The sequence below is a fragment of the Panthera tigris genome, chromosome A3 (genome assembly GCF_018350195.1).
Source record: "Panthera tigris isolate Pti1 chromosome A3, P.tigris_Pti1_mat1.1, whole genome shotgun sequence".
NCBI classification, from domain to species: domain Eukaryota; kingdom Metazoa; phylum Chordata; class Mammalia; order Carnivora; family Felidae; genus Panthera; species Panthera tigris.
Genome location: NC_056662.1, coordinates 105,731,431 through 105,747,136, shown reverse-complemented (window position 1 = coordinate 105,747,136; position 15,706 = coordinate 105,731,431).

Below are 15,706 nucleotides of genomic sequence, written 5' to 3'. Positions count from 1 at the left end.
TATGAAATTTATTGTCAAATTGGTTTCCATACAACACCCAGTGCTCATCCCAACAGGTGCCCTCCTCAGTGCCCATCATCCGCCCTCCCTCCCACCCCCATCAACCCTCAGTTTATTCTCAGTTTTTAAGAGTCTCTTATGGTTTGGCTCTCTCCCTCTCTAACTTTTTTTTTCCTTCCCCTCCCCCATGGTCTTCACTCTTATGTGGATCCTGAGATATCATTCTTAAAAATACACCTAACTCTATGACCTGGCAATTCCACTTCTAGGAATTTATGCATGAGAGATTAAAGCATACGTCCACAAAAACACTGTATAAGAATATTCATAGATCCTTTTGTTCACAAAATTCCCAAATTGGGAAAAGCCTGAGTCTGTCATCAGAAAATGACTAGAGACTGCTATCTATTCATATAACGATCATTACTTGACAAATGAAAGGAACAAACAATACACATAAATAAATCTCAAAATCAATTTGCTAAATGAAAAAATAAAAGCCTAGGAAGGGGTATGGGGGCATTTTTTGAGGTGATGATGATGTTCTATGTCATACAGGAGTGTGTGCATTTTTCAAGACTTATTGAATAATATAACTGTGTTTCATCCATTTCATCATGTGTATAGTATACTTAAAATACACAAATATGGGGCACCTGGGTGGCTCAGTCTGTTAAGCAGCTGACTCTTGATTTCTGCTCAGATCATGTCATGGTTGTGAGATCGAGCCATGCATCAGGCTCTGTACCAGGCATGGAGCCTGCATGAGAGTCTGTCTCTCTGTCTCTCTGTCTCTCTCCCTCTCCCCCTCCCCCATCTGTTAGTGCATGCAAACCTGTGTGTGCACACACTCTCTCTCTCTCTCTCTCTCTCTCAATAAACAAATAAATAAAATACACAAATATATACTTGTTTTTATACACACATATACATACACATTCAGACACATGCAAATATTGAACTCTAGTTAATGATGTGCATGCTGAAATTATTTAGGGGTTGAATGTACTGACGTCTGCAACTAATCTTGAATTGCATTAAAAAAACAAACTGATGAATAGAGGGATGGATAGATGGACTGACATGTGAAAAAGCAAACGGAGTCAAATGTTAATTGCAGAATCCTGGTTCTGAACATGTGCGCACACACTGTAAAATCGTTTCAACTTTTATGTATGTTTAAAATTTTTCATAAAATTTTGGGAAACATTATAATTACGTAAGGACTTTAAAAGAAGATATAATGTGTTATGAAAGCATATAATTATGAGATTTGATGGAGTCAGGAGGAATGATTTTAAAAGTAGTAAGTTTTCCATTTTTCTTGAGTAATCTGCTGAGGGCTACAAAATGAATAGCTTCTAGAAGTGGTTCTCCTCTAACTTCATTCAAAGATATCTACATCCTAACATCCTTCCACTGTTTGTGAAATAGTACCTCGTGAACTTCCAATCAGTTCTACCCACTTCCCAGGCATCAGTTTGAATGCTGTGCTCTCAGGGCAGCCCTCTATACAAGATTAGGAATCTCTGGTGTCCTGTTCCACTCTCAGCACTCACCATTATTTGCTCTGTTTCCTTGTTTGATGTTTGCCTTCCTCAACAGCCTAGAAGAGGCATAAAGGCAGTGATCATGTATGTCTTGTTCATCATTATATTCCCGGTTTCTACAACAGTGCTTAGCACATACCAGGCATTAAACCAAGGTATATTGAGTGAATCAATTCTGTTGTGTTAAATATTAAAAGAAAACAGTGGATTAGGTGGATTACATAGAAAAGTGCACACTATTCACAGCAAAGTTTTAATTTTAATTTCAATACATTAAATTCCTGGACTGTTTAAGATAAGATTATCCAAACCAATTGGTATCCTGGTTTTATTAAATTATTGAAAGACTTCTCCCAGAAGAGCTTTTTCCAAATGAAGAAAAGTTAGGTGCTCAAACTGGATAATATCCAACTTAAAAAAACAACAAAACACAAGACTGGTCAATGTTTTCAACTCACTTCCTACTCTTTTCGCAGTTTCTTTTCTGACTTCTCCCTATTACATCAAGGCACATTCCAAACTTTGGACATGAAGTTCAGCGTGATGCTAATATAATTGTTTCCGAGGCCAGGGGCAGGGGCGAGGGAAGGCCCAGAGGGAGTAAACAAATAAAGCCAACAATCACTAAGTAGTTAGTAGCTTTTAATATCAGTGAACTAAAAAAAAATCAGCACATGGGATAGAATTATCAGTACATGGGATATGTATTACTTTGAACATACTCACAGCATGGGGTTGAAAAAGACAACTACAGGATGTCTACTTTGGGAAACTTAAGACCAGAGATGCCTTGCAAGGAGGTGAGACAGTTGTTACAAAACCAAAAAAAATTCCTTGCTGCAATAATCACACAGAAAGATTGATGCTGGAAGCAGACATATGGCTCACAGGGGAGAAGTAATGAGATAAAGGCACATGCTGCTGGAGCAGGTGATCTACTAATTAGATTTCAGTGATGTGGTTCATATGATGTTTAGCTGGAAATTATCTTAAAATATACAAAAGAAATAAAACAGAGTAGCAGGGGAAATGACTCAGAACCATGATCATAATGAAATCAGGATGATGGAGCTGACATAAGGTTTTTACAAGACTTTTGTAGACAAATAAGAACAAGTTGTCATGTAATATCAAAATCTTAATTGGATTAAGATTTGAATAGAGCAATTCAAGAACTAGAAATATAAACTCTACAATTATCACTTCATCATACGTTATCTTTATAGATTTTCATAAAGGTAGATGAAACTATTGAGACCCTACCATAATAAATATCCATATGTCTAATCTATTTTGTTCTTCCTCACAATTATCTGAGATAATTGTATCCTAAAAAATAGGGCTCAGATAGGCTAAATGAGTTGCCCAAGGACATACACCTGTAAGCAGCAGAACCAAGATCCAAACTTAGGGTATCTAATTACAAAGATCCCATCCCTAACCCTATGTGACATGTTTCATCTTATTCCATAGCACCAAAAAGTCATATACAACTCTGAACATGCTCTGTAAGGAAATAAAAATCAATGCATGTATGTGTTTCATAATACATGCTTACTTCTCCACATTACACTATCTGTGACACTATTTGGTGATGGTCTTGGCCATCAAGAAAAGCACTTATTAAGGGCTAGTTACTTAGGATGAGACAATATATCGTACTTTGAACTTAAAACTATTACAATCAAGGAGACTTTTGATATTCCTTTGATATCAATTTTTTTTTATGTCCCCATAACTAAATGCTACACACCCACCATAGTTGTTATCATTTTAAACTGAACCATTGATATTGGCTCTTACAACAATGAGATACAATGAGAACATTCGAGGTTTGAGGGGGGGAAGTGGCAAAACTATCAAATTATTCTTGTATAACCCTTTGATTTTTAAATGTCAAGGCATTTAGAAAGCATATGAACAGGGTTGCCTGGGTGGCTCAGTCGGTTGAGCATCTGACTCTTGATTTCGGCTCAGGTATGATCCTAGGGTCATGCATCAAGCTTTGAGCCTTGCATCAAGCCCCTCGTCGGGCACTGCACTGAGCATGGGGCCTGCTTGAGATTCTCTCTCTCTGCCCTTCTCCCTCCCTCACTCACTCACTCTCTCTCTCTCTCTCTCTCTCTCTCTCTCTCTAACAAATAAAATAAAAGGTAAGTTTAAAAAAATAAAAAGAAAGAAAGCATATGAACAAGTATTATTTCTAGGGGATTGCTTTAGAATAATTTGGGCGGCTGAAATACATTTATACCTGACTCATTCATTCATAGTTTCTGTCTGTTGTAATATTAATAAAACACTCCAATCAAGTGCTCTGAATTATACTTACTATTTCATGTGTTCTGGCAAGTCAATGGATTTGAAATTTTACTTCTAGCTGAGTAAGCATGTATTATGCAAAGTAATATTAATGAATTTATTGAGCAATAAATAAAATTTTTAAAAGTACTCCCTTAGTTGAATTAATTGATATGTTACCAAGGATTAGTAAAAGAAACTCAGTTCACTGGCAGTCTGCTTACATGGGAACTTTGACAAGTCTTTTGATAGAACTTATTAATTATAAGTGTGGTAGCAGCATGCCTAAATCAGAAGCATGTGGCAAAGTGAGGATCAGCTCTATGTGCTAGTCTACTAACTAACTCCTAGCAGGGACAAATATTCGTAATAATATTAGTTATCAGTGCCAACAACCAAGAGCTATCTCACCTTTAATGTGATATTTCATTTGAAAAAAAAAAAAAGACATTACAAAGAATAGTTGGATCCAGGATGAGTTAAATGGGAAAAGGTCTCTGAAGGCAGAAGAATGCATAAAGAGAGTTCAATCTTTAAGCCATCTGTCTGATGAGTGAGAAGAAGCCTGCGGGTAGAGAAAATGGGAAGAGAACTCCTTGAGAATGGTCTCAAGTACAGCTGTGGGGAAGATCTCCGGTTCCTGCTGGGAGGGAAATCATAAAGTCAAGTACTTCTTGTTACAAGGTGAACTTGAGATCCAGAGAGTAATGAACACAATAAAAAATCAGGTTGCCTAGAAATAACAGGTACTCTCGGATTGATACTAAGAATAATTTGTTGGTTAACTTGAAAGATGCATTGTAAACAAACTTGAATTTTGTAAGAATTGATGAACTGACCCCACACTGAAGTGGAGCTACAGCTAATGGATGGAAGCGACCCAGAAAGTAACATATACTTTAAATGTGTGATTGGGTCAAACTCTCTTCTCCAGAAAGTAACATATACTTTAAATGTGTGATTGGGTCAAACTCTCTTCTCCTAGGGATGAGGAAAGTTATTCCTACTCTTATTCTAATTCAAATGGAGGTTACCATCTCCACAGTTCCTGTGCTTCCAACACTTGAAAACTTTCCTTTTTGATTGAATTAAACTAGACACCTCCTGCCCCTGAGGTGCTGAGTCTTTCTCCTTCTTTGTACCTCAAACATGTGTGATGCTTACCTGATTTACCATATTCACCCAGTAAGAATTTCTTAAAGACCTACAATGCACCAAGCACTGTACTACATGGTGGAAAAAAAACAAGTTTACTTGGCAAATCCCCTTCTAAGTAAGGTTCTACCAGCTCTTTCCCTATTTTCTGAGACTTCAGATACTGGTCCATACCACTAAGAGCTATCTGAAATGGAAAATATAAATAGAACGGACCTGTGGCAGTAAATCCTTTTTAAAAACCCCAACCATGCAGGGATTTAGTAAGCTAAAAGCCTGTTTGTGAGACTGCTCCAAATCAAGGTCAAGCCAGTTGTCCTTGAGCTAAGGAAAGAAAGTGCCCAAACTAACTGACTTTGACTTTGAGGAAATGTGTGTTTCCATTCATGTGGCTATTTCTTGGCAACCATTTACAGAGAACCTACTATGTTCAAGGTACCAATAAAAGTGCTGAGATTAGAGGTGAAAATATAGATAGGCTATGGACCCCTCCCAAGAGGATACAGTGTGTGCCTGTAAATGATTGTGACACAAAGTAGAAAGTGGCAAGTGTCTTGGAGACGAAAATATCTAGGATTAACCTGAGTGCATAGACACAAAATTTCAACATGTATATTTCCATGTGGGTATTCTCCCTCTTTTGTTTGTAATTATGCAAACTCGGCATTTCTCTGTAAGTTATTGTTCTCATTTCAGTAATGGGTTGTAATTTGACCTGACACCTAGAAGTTGATGTAGAGAAGGTAGAGTGTAAATGTAGATGCTGAGTAGGCACAGGTGGAATATAATGAGGAGCTCTGGCATGGTCTGAAATGCAAGCAGCATGGGGGACAGGGAAGGAGACAGTTTGGTGCAGTGAAGAGAGCATCTCTTAGAACTGAGAGTCTACCTCACTATAGAAGCATCAGCTATTCGAAACCTCTGAGTTGTAAGAGTCATCTGTTAATCAGGGCAGGATGGTTGACTACAACACATTTAGGTTCCTATTCAGTTTTGGCCTTTCAAACTCCACTAGACAAGTGGATTCTATAAACTCTATGCACCAGGACGCTTAGTTAGCACTGTATGCCCTGAGCTCAGCACAGTGTTTGGGCTCACAGCAGATGTTCAGAAAGCACTGACTCAGTGAGTGACTAAAAGAATTGCATGTGGGTGGCACAACAATGTCCACTACTTTCTCTCCTTTCTTCTCACTTCTCATCTATGGTGATGAACCATTCTGTTTTGCTGAAGACTTTCCTACTTTTAGCCGTCACGCTCCAATTGACGGAGCTTTCCACTTCCTGGGAAAACCTTCAGTCCCAGGCCACCAAGGTTGATTGGTCACTTCCTTCTCCCTACATTCCCTGTGCTTCAGGCATGTCCATCATACCTGTGGATCTTACTTAAAGCCACTGGGAATATTTAAGACTAAAGACGATATTCTAAAGAGCATTGAAAAGTTTGGGGATTTGTTTCTTTGGTTTATTTCCCACTGGAACAAGTCAGACATTAAAATAGACATAGATTTTCAATGTCTTTCCCTAGTCATATGGCAAGTGAATGGATGATCTGCAAATAGAAAAGTCCTCCTATTTGCCAAAACCCATCATCTGCCTGAGTACATTATGATATGATAAAAATGCAGAGCATAAGGCTTCAAGTAATACTTGGAACGTCTCTCTTGGATACCAAGCCAAACAGGTATGATACACAAAACCCAAACTGACAATGAACTCAGATGATCTGGTCACTGCCAGGGCAAAGATACCAGGACAGCTGGGGGGAAAAAAAAAAAAACAACCTGGCAGTGGGAGACCAAAGCCACACAAGAAATTCAAGAATGCATAGAAATCCAAAGGATGAACCTTTTTTTCTCTTTTTTTTCTTTTTTTTTTTTTAATTCCCACATGTATCCTGACTTTTAGCTGAACTGGAAGCACCCAGGGCAGTACTATTCCCCGGTGACTGCAAAATAAATGGCATGCCACTGTCACCCTCCCAGCTCTGAAAAATGCAAAATGGCACTGCCAGCAACTCTCAGACCTCACTCAGAGCTGCAGGCATTCCAGCGGAACATTAAACAATACTGTAGACCGAAAGCTAGATTTTTTAACTAGCCCAGATTTCATGCCTAGCCAGCAAGGATCTTCACTCTACTTCAGTCTGCTGGAGGCAAAGGAATTTTACCATCTGGTATTGATGTCTGGCTGGATTAGGAAAGGGCATCTCTCTTGATGATACTAGTGGGGCATTTATTTCATTTATCTGTGTTCCACTACAGAAATCCTGTGATTACTGTGACTTCAGTCATTAAAGATAAGCATTTTCAATATAATATGGTAACTAAACTTTTAGCAAGGCAAGTCCAATTAAAGAAACATACATCTCTTTCAGTGCCGGGGGGACAACTACCTGTTGGATTTAGTAGGGTACAGCAGGTCTCTCTGTATAAGTACTATACTTTAAAGGGGTTTTCTACCCTAATTTCCCATAAGATGCAACTCCACCATATTTTACCTTTGTGTCCTATTGAGGGATTCATTCATTTATTCATTCAAAAATATACACTGGGTACCAGGCACTAAAACACTGGAGATAGTGCAAGGAACCAGACAAAACCCCCATTCCCATGGAATTTACATACTGGAATCAGGAGAAAGACAATAAGAAAATAAGTAAAATACGTGGTCAGTCAGAAAGTGGTAACCACTTTGGATAAAAATAAAACAGAGAAGTGGGTAGGGCAGCAGTTGTGAATCTCCTAGGGCTGGTTTTGAGCCACACTTGAGCAAAAGCCTTGCATCTTTCAGAAGCCCCATGCTATTTCTACTCCCTTATGTTATACAAGTGTTGGAGGAGTTTAAGCAATTAGGTTTGGGTTTTATTTAGATATTGCACAGAGCAAAAGGTATTATCAGAAGGATTTTAATCAAAGAGAAGCAAGGTTAATTATCAAAGCGGTAGATATTTTTTCCAAATCCCAGACAGGTAGTTCACTGCCCAGCCACAATACAGCAGAAAGAGCATGGAATTTGTGGTCAAACAAAACTGGTCTCGAAATTTGATTCAGCCACACCTGCTTGGTGTGACCTTAGGAGCATTCTTTTAATTACCATTACTTTTTCTTTACTTTGTACTACCAGTATAATAATTTATTCCATGCTTCTTGGGGTCAGTTGTGAAGATTAAATATGCTAATTAATGGAAAGCTTCCAGCACTCAATGATGCTTCTTATGCCACAGTCATTGTGATGCATCACACCCTCCCTTTCATCTTCTGCAATGGACTGACCAAGATTAAGGTAAGAGAAGTGATTACAAAGGGTAAGAATTGACTCGATTAACTGCAACAGTCCTGAAGGTCTCAGAAAAACGGGATGTCTCCACGTATTTCTCTGGACGTAGGACAAATCAGAGGTGACAGTCTAGAATTGTGTCCTTTCTGCATTCTTGCAGAGCAAAGGAAAACACAAGTGAGTTACAGTGCCATTGGGGCTAAGCCTTTCCTAACGTATTTCAGACTTTGTGTAGTGCTGAGACCCTGAACTGAGAAGTGAATGTGTATTCATGACCCAAACTGCTGTGGGTGCTGACAGGATCTGTGTCAACCTAAAATATGTAATGAGACATTTCCATTAAGTGTTTATTTCTAAAGCAGAAACGTATTTAAGGAACAAGAAAACTGAGTTTCAATGGCTATAAAAAGAATTTTGATTATTTTCTTTTAAGGAAAAACTAATGTTTCGCATTTCTTTTTTTTTTTTATTGAAGTGTAGTTGACATGTTTCTCATTTCTTATCTTTTTAGGATTTTTTAAAATTAGTTAAATGCACTCAAGTATCCTAATGCTGAAGTGAGTCCAGGCCAAAGCTCTGATGTAAAGAATCACAGCTTCAGCTAAACTACTGAACTAAGGAGCACAAGGCCAGGTGCTCACAAATGTCCTGCCTGCTCCTTTCAAGGGCAAGGAGGGCAAGGCACAGTATATGGACAATAGAGAAAATGGAAATGGTTTGGGGAATATAAAAAACACACAGGCCGTAGTCAGAAAGGGACTGCCTGTTGACAAGTATGATGACCAAGCATCCAGGTTTGCCCGGGACTCAGAGATTTCCTAGGACACGGGATTATCTGTACTAAAATTGGACTAAATAAATAAATAAATAATAAAATTGGACAGTGTCAGGAAAACAGAGATGACTGGTCACACTATGGCAGGTCTCAGTGATCGCATTTGGAGGGTGAGGATGTAACAGGGTGGTAGGGGCAGAACAAGCAGATGCTGAGAGAAGGAGACAGGCCTTAATTTGAGTTTTATTGGGTGGGAATTTTATTTTCACACAGTTTTCTTGATGATGGTGTTTTGGGGGTTTTATTGAGATATAATTGACATATCATAACATCCACCATTTAAAGCACAGAGTTGAATGGTTTTTAGTAACAGATTATGCAACCACCACTATCTAATTCCAGAACTTTCTCACCAACCCAAAAAGAGACCTGTATCCATTACAAATCACCTCCAATTTCCCCTCTGACTCATCCCCTAGCATCTTAAAAGAAGGTGATTTGAATTTTCTGCATTTAAAAGGATAATAAGGCACGCACAGAACCCAGAGTATGTTAGGGCTTAAGTAGCTGGTGTGTCTGACATAGCCACATTATGAAAGGGAAAAATCAATCTGAATCCTTTAATGAACAATCTCTCTACTTTATTTCCCCAAATCTACTGTTGGTTAGGAAGTAACCTGGTGGGAACTGGTAACTGATGTCATGAAAAGCTTGAGAAAATTACAGTCATGGTTATGTAATCAGCTTTTCTTAGCTCTTCTTTAGATCTTAATATTTTCCAGGATTATATCGTCGCTCTCTATCTCATTTCATTTCCTTTAAATTAGAAATTAGAATGATTAGGTTGATTTGTAACCTTATATTATGTGGCCTCTTTTAAAATTAATTAAGGAGTATGCAATTGATTCACCTTTTCATTAGAAATGATTGCTCATCATTTTAAAAAATAAATGTAAATATTTTACTCTAAACAAAAGCTATTAGAAAACTGTTTGATCAGCTGTGTTTCCCTCCACATCAATGTCTGGTGTCTATTTGTTCTTGGCTTGAAAGAGCAGTAATTTAAATTTGAATCTGCCTTAACCAAATTTTGCTATTACCAAACTCTTGCCATTCGCCATGTTTGCTTGCTGTTCCACAGTGATAGAAGGAAATTTTCTGGATTTCTGGACTCTGGAAGTCACACAGAAATATAAACAGGAGAACATTATCAAAGAACACAGGACCACTTAACTGCTTATCATCAACTCTTGGCTTCAAAAGCAAGACACTATTGTTCAGACCATAATTTAAAGTTTGTTACCTGGAATATGAAATAGTACCATCAACCACCCATTGGCAGGAATTTCAATGGTTCATTACGGCTAGCAGGAATAAATTTTCATTTATTTATGTGAAATAAATGTTCACATCCTACGTTCTCACTAGATCCTGCTTGTGACGCATAGCACACGCGTGAAAAACATCTGACCTGGGTTGGTTAGAAGTGCTAAGGCATCTGGACTATATGTGGGTTGAATATGTGATCTCCTCCATTTTATTTTATTATTTTTTAGTATCTATTTATTTTTGAGAGAGAAAGAGAGAGAAGAGTGCAAGTGGGGGAGGGGTAGAGAGAGAGGGGGACAGAGCATCCAAAGCGGGCTCCGTGCTGACAGCAGAGAGCCCGATGATGAGCTCAAGCTCATGAACCATGAGACCATGACCCGAGCCAAAGTTGGATGCTTAACTGAGTCCCCCCAGGCAACCCTGATCTCATCCATTTTAGAACCACATTCTAAAGAAATGAGCTAATCAGGCACAAACGAAGCTGGCAAGAAACACAATGTGTGCCTTGGTGTAGGATAATAGGTTTTACCCTGGTATTCATAACCCCTCAGTGATTTAGGCATCTACTGACCGGTTTTAGATCTGTGAACATACTAAACTAGTACACAAAACATTGTACCTTTTTTTTTTTTTTTAAAGAAAGAAGTCACCACTTCTCAACAGATTCCCAAAGTGGTCAATTTCCAAGATATGTTAAAAAATGATTGCTCTTACATGGGCAGAAGAGATGAACAGACATTATTTCAAAGAAGACATAGAGATGGCCAAAAGACACACGAAAAGATGCTCAACATCACTCATCATCACTGAAATGCAAATCAAAACCACAATGAGGTATCATCTCACACCTGTCAGAGTAGCTACAATAAAAAACATAAGAAACAAGCGTTGGCAAGGATATGGAGAAAAAGGAACCTTTGTGCACAGTTGGTGGAAATGCAAAGTGGTGCAGCCACTGTGGAAAACAGTATGGAGGTTCCTCAAAAAATTAAAAATAGAATTACCATATGATCCAGTAATTACCCTATTGGATATTTACCCTAAGAATACAAAAACACTAATTCAAAAATATTTATGTACCTCTATGTTTATTGCAGCACCATTTACAATAGCCAAGACATGGAAGCAGCCCAAGTGTCCACCCATAGAGGAACGGATAAAGAAGCGGTGGTATATATGTGCAATGAAATATTACTCAGCTGTAAAAAAGATTAGATCTTGCCATTTGCAACAACACGGATGGATCTAGAGAGTACAATGCTAAGTCAAATAAGTCAGAGAAAGACAAACACCATACGATTTTACTCTGATGTGGAATGTAAGACATAAAACAAACAAAGAAAGAAAAAAAGAGACAAATCCAAAAATAGACCCTTAACCATAGAGAACAAACCGATGGTTACCAGAGGGGAGGTGGGTATGGGGATGGGTGAACTAGGTGAAGGGGATTAATAGTTCTCTTATTGTGATGAGCACCGAATAAGCGTATAAATTTGTTAACTCACTATATTGTACACCTGAAACTAATATAATACTGTATGTTAACTCTACTGGAATTGAAATTGAAAAAAAAAAAAAAAGGATTGCCCCTGAAGAGTTTAATTAACATAGTTGATTCTATTTTCTACCAAACTATCTGCCTTCATAAATAAAGCATATATTTTGCCTGTTCAAAATTATGTGCCAAGTCTGATTCAATGATAAGTAAATTTCTTTGTTCATAAATTTACATAAAAGTGTATATTTCCATCCTTATTGTACATACATTGTACTAAACTTTGGCCAGAGTAGCAAAAAAAAAAAAAAAAAAAAAAAAAAAAAACCAAAAAAACTGTAAGTAATTTGGAATAAGGGACTTATTATGGGGATTAAACTTTTATGTAATTATGGCAACTGGGGGAGAAGTCTATATAAATCTACTGCTTCTGTGTCTGGTATTGAATCTGAAGTTTCTTGGCTGGCAGATGTGAAGAAAATCTAAATGTGAAAGTGTAAAAGAGCTTTAAGCAACTGGAATCCACATCTGTCTCAAGTTCCCTTCACCCTTGATAATGCAGGTGACCACAGGTGAAGCTGGCATCCTGTACCACAGCCCGATACACAAATCACATAGAAGTTGAAGAAGGAAATTCATCAGGAGATCCACCGCTTTGGAGAAGCTCTGAAGAAGACACCATAGAGCCAGAAGGCTTGAAGGCACATATGTTCCTCTAAAGCAACAAAGGGAGCCAGCAAATCAGTAACAATCCTACATGTGGCAGTTCCTGCAACTGTTCCAGGAACACTGACCTTTAGAATGCAGAAATGACTGCTGTTTTACACCCTCCAAACCTCATAAAATTTCTTCTTTGGACAACCCTAACCCAAAGAGAAGAGAATTCTGGGAAACACAGTTCCAGCTAGGTTTAGTTGACACAGTCCAAAGCTATCACACACACACAGTACTTGACTGAATACAGGCATGGGGGGAGAAATGCTTTTACTTCTCAAAGCCATAAAACGAGGGCAATCGTTTATTCATAATCTATTCCCTTGAGTTACTGTAAACTATGAGATGCTTATATTGGCAGATTTATTTATTTGAACTTTTTAAAACTGTAACCAATGTCTTACTAAGCAAAGGCCACTGTAGAACTCCCAAGTACAGCGTATAAATCTGGATAATGAGACAGAGTTTGCATCTAAGATTCATAAGTGATTAGGATCTATGATAAAACTATCCAGGAAATCAACAAAAGAGAACAATAAACATAACAGACAAATGGGGAGCGGATGTTAAATGGCAATCCACAGAAAGAAAATGCAAAATGGTTAATACTCAAGTATGAGGAATGCTCAAATACACTGGTAATCAGAGGAATACAGATTAAAACAGTAAGATACTACTTTCACCTTACAGATTAGCAAATATTAGAATGCCATATATCGGTGAGGACGTGACGCATAAACACTCACACACTGCTGGGGGGTGGGGGGAGGGTAGACAATTACAGACAGACTGAAAAGTTCCCTGGAAGTACTTACTTGAGTCAAGATTGCTGACCCAGTAATGATACGACAGGGTTCATATCAAAAAAGAAATCCTCACAAAAATCTAGAATCACCAGATTATCAAGGATATTCATTGTTGTGTTTACTCAAGTTAGATAGTTGAAGGCAATATATAAACCTCTATGTAGGTAAATAAATACAAAACACATAGTGGGCATATACTGTAGAATGCTATCTAGCAGTTAGAAGCAAATAATTACATGTATCCTCTATAACATGGATAGCTATCAAAAAGCCAGTGTTTGATGAGAAAGGTAAAAATACTGCATTTTACATAAATTATAATGTGTATAGGCCAAACTGTACAGGCAAAACTGTAATAATTTTAAAAGGACACATAAAAACTCAAAAGCACAAATCAAGCACAGTCACAGGCTATAAAGGGAGGAAAATGGGAGTGAGGAATGAAAATAAAAGTGAATCAATTGATCAATAAGGCATGGGCTCTGCCAGAAAGGTGACAACAGTGTGCCGGGGAATGATTTAACCCTCTGTCTTTATGGATTGTGAAATAAATAAATAAATAACATTTGTAAATAAATAAATAAAAGGAGGCCTAAGTGTTTTTTAGAGAATATAAGCATAGAGAGTATTTTCTCTGCTGCAACTATTCTGTCAGCTCCGGCAGTCCTTTAGCAAACCACAGAACTCAGGAGATTTTTTTTTTTTTTGGTTTTGTGGTTACTCAGCCTCAAAGACCAACTGAGTTTCCAGGTTAGAGAGAGATACTGGTTAGATTCCAAAACAGGCAGTTTGGAAAATGAAGTATATAAGTTCAATTTTAAAAAGAAAAGTTAGATAAAGTACCATTGATATAGGAAACCTTAATGCTTTATAATCATAATTTTGATTTTAATATTTTATGCTCTATAATTTAAAAAGTCATGGTAAGAAACTATAGGTAAGAAACCCCTAGGAAAGAGAAACTAAGGCAGACAGTAAAGGTGAGAAGAATGGAAACAGCCCCTGGCATCGTTCCTCTTAAAACAAAGCTCTTCTGCTGAGTGGGCTAAATATGATGTCATTTCCTGTTTCATTTCCTACAGGACAAATCCACTGTGAGGTATCTGAGCTGCTTCACAGAGTGGAGTCACCATAGGGTTTTGTAAGCTCTGACACTGGTGGCCCTCTACAGATCTTTATTGTATGAAAAATACTGTAATCAGAAAGGTGGATAATTGGGTGAAATTTCAGATCACAGTTTTATGACATTTATTATTTGAAGGACATTGTGTTAGACTTCATATACTGACTTATCAAATGTTAATTGAACATCTAAAGTATGTCACATATTCAACCAGACCTTAGATTTTATTAAAAAAGAAATTGATGCGGTACCCGTAGCAGTTAGAATAATGGCCTCCTCTTCCAACCCCCATTCCTACCCCCCACTGCCCCTTCCCCTGACAAAAATGTCTACCTCTGCTATTTATTTCTGTTAAAAGACTTCTTAAGATGTCTTCCCGGAGCACCTTGTCTTGTTCACCGGTGTAATTTCAGCAGCACCCAGTATATCCTCTCAGTGGGACAATAATGGCCACTGGGGTTTTATTGCTACTCTGGTCATTAATTATTGTCCCATTAAAGGTTTTTTTATTCACCTAGTATTAAGAGATAAGATGGCTTCGACAGCAGTTCAGAGGACCAGGAGTTTTGTTTTGTTTGTTTTGTTTTGTTTTGTCTTGTTTTGTTTTGTTTTGTTTTGTTTTGTTTTGTTTTAAGGACTTCCTCATTAGTTAGAAATAGTTGCATTAGTCAGAACTTCCAATCTTTATGCAGAGGAATATCTTCATGCTGCTGTACCTGGATTTGGCTTTAATTTTTAAAGTCAACAGATAAAGAGTTTCTCTCTCTCATGTCTGAACAATCAGTACCATTAACATCAAACAGAGGTGTCCTTTTGTAGAGCTAGCTGGTATCATTAAGAAGAAAAACCATAATATACTATAGATGAGTCTAGGTAGAGGTATTTTACTTTACACGTTAACCCAGTCATATAAAATGAGAAAAAATGTAAGGAGAAATATTTTATACAAATACTATAAAATATTTTAGAACAAGTAAACCGCTCAGTCTTACCCTCTGCTGCACAATGATGACTCTCAAAGGCATCTGATGCTTTATAAATAATAAACATTGCAATTCTCAAATAACATCCACGAGTTGCTGAAATTGAATAACTTTCCTACTTGTCATACCCAATCACAGAATCCATCTGATACAAAAATCTATGTATTTTGAACAACTAGAGCCACTCTCAGCCTGGCAAG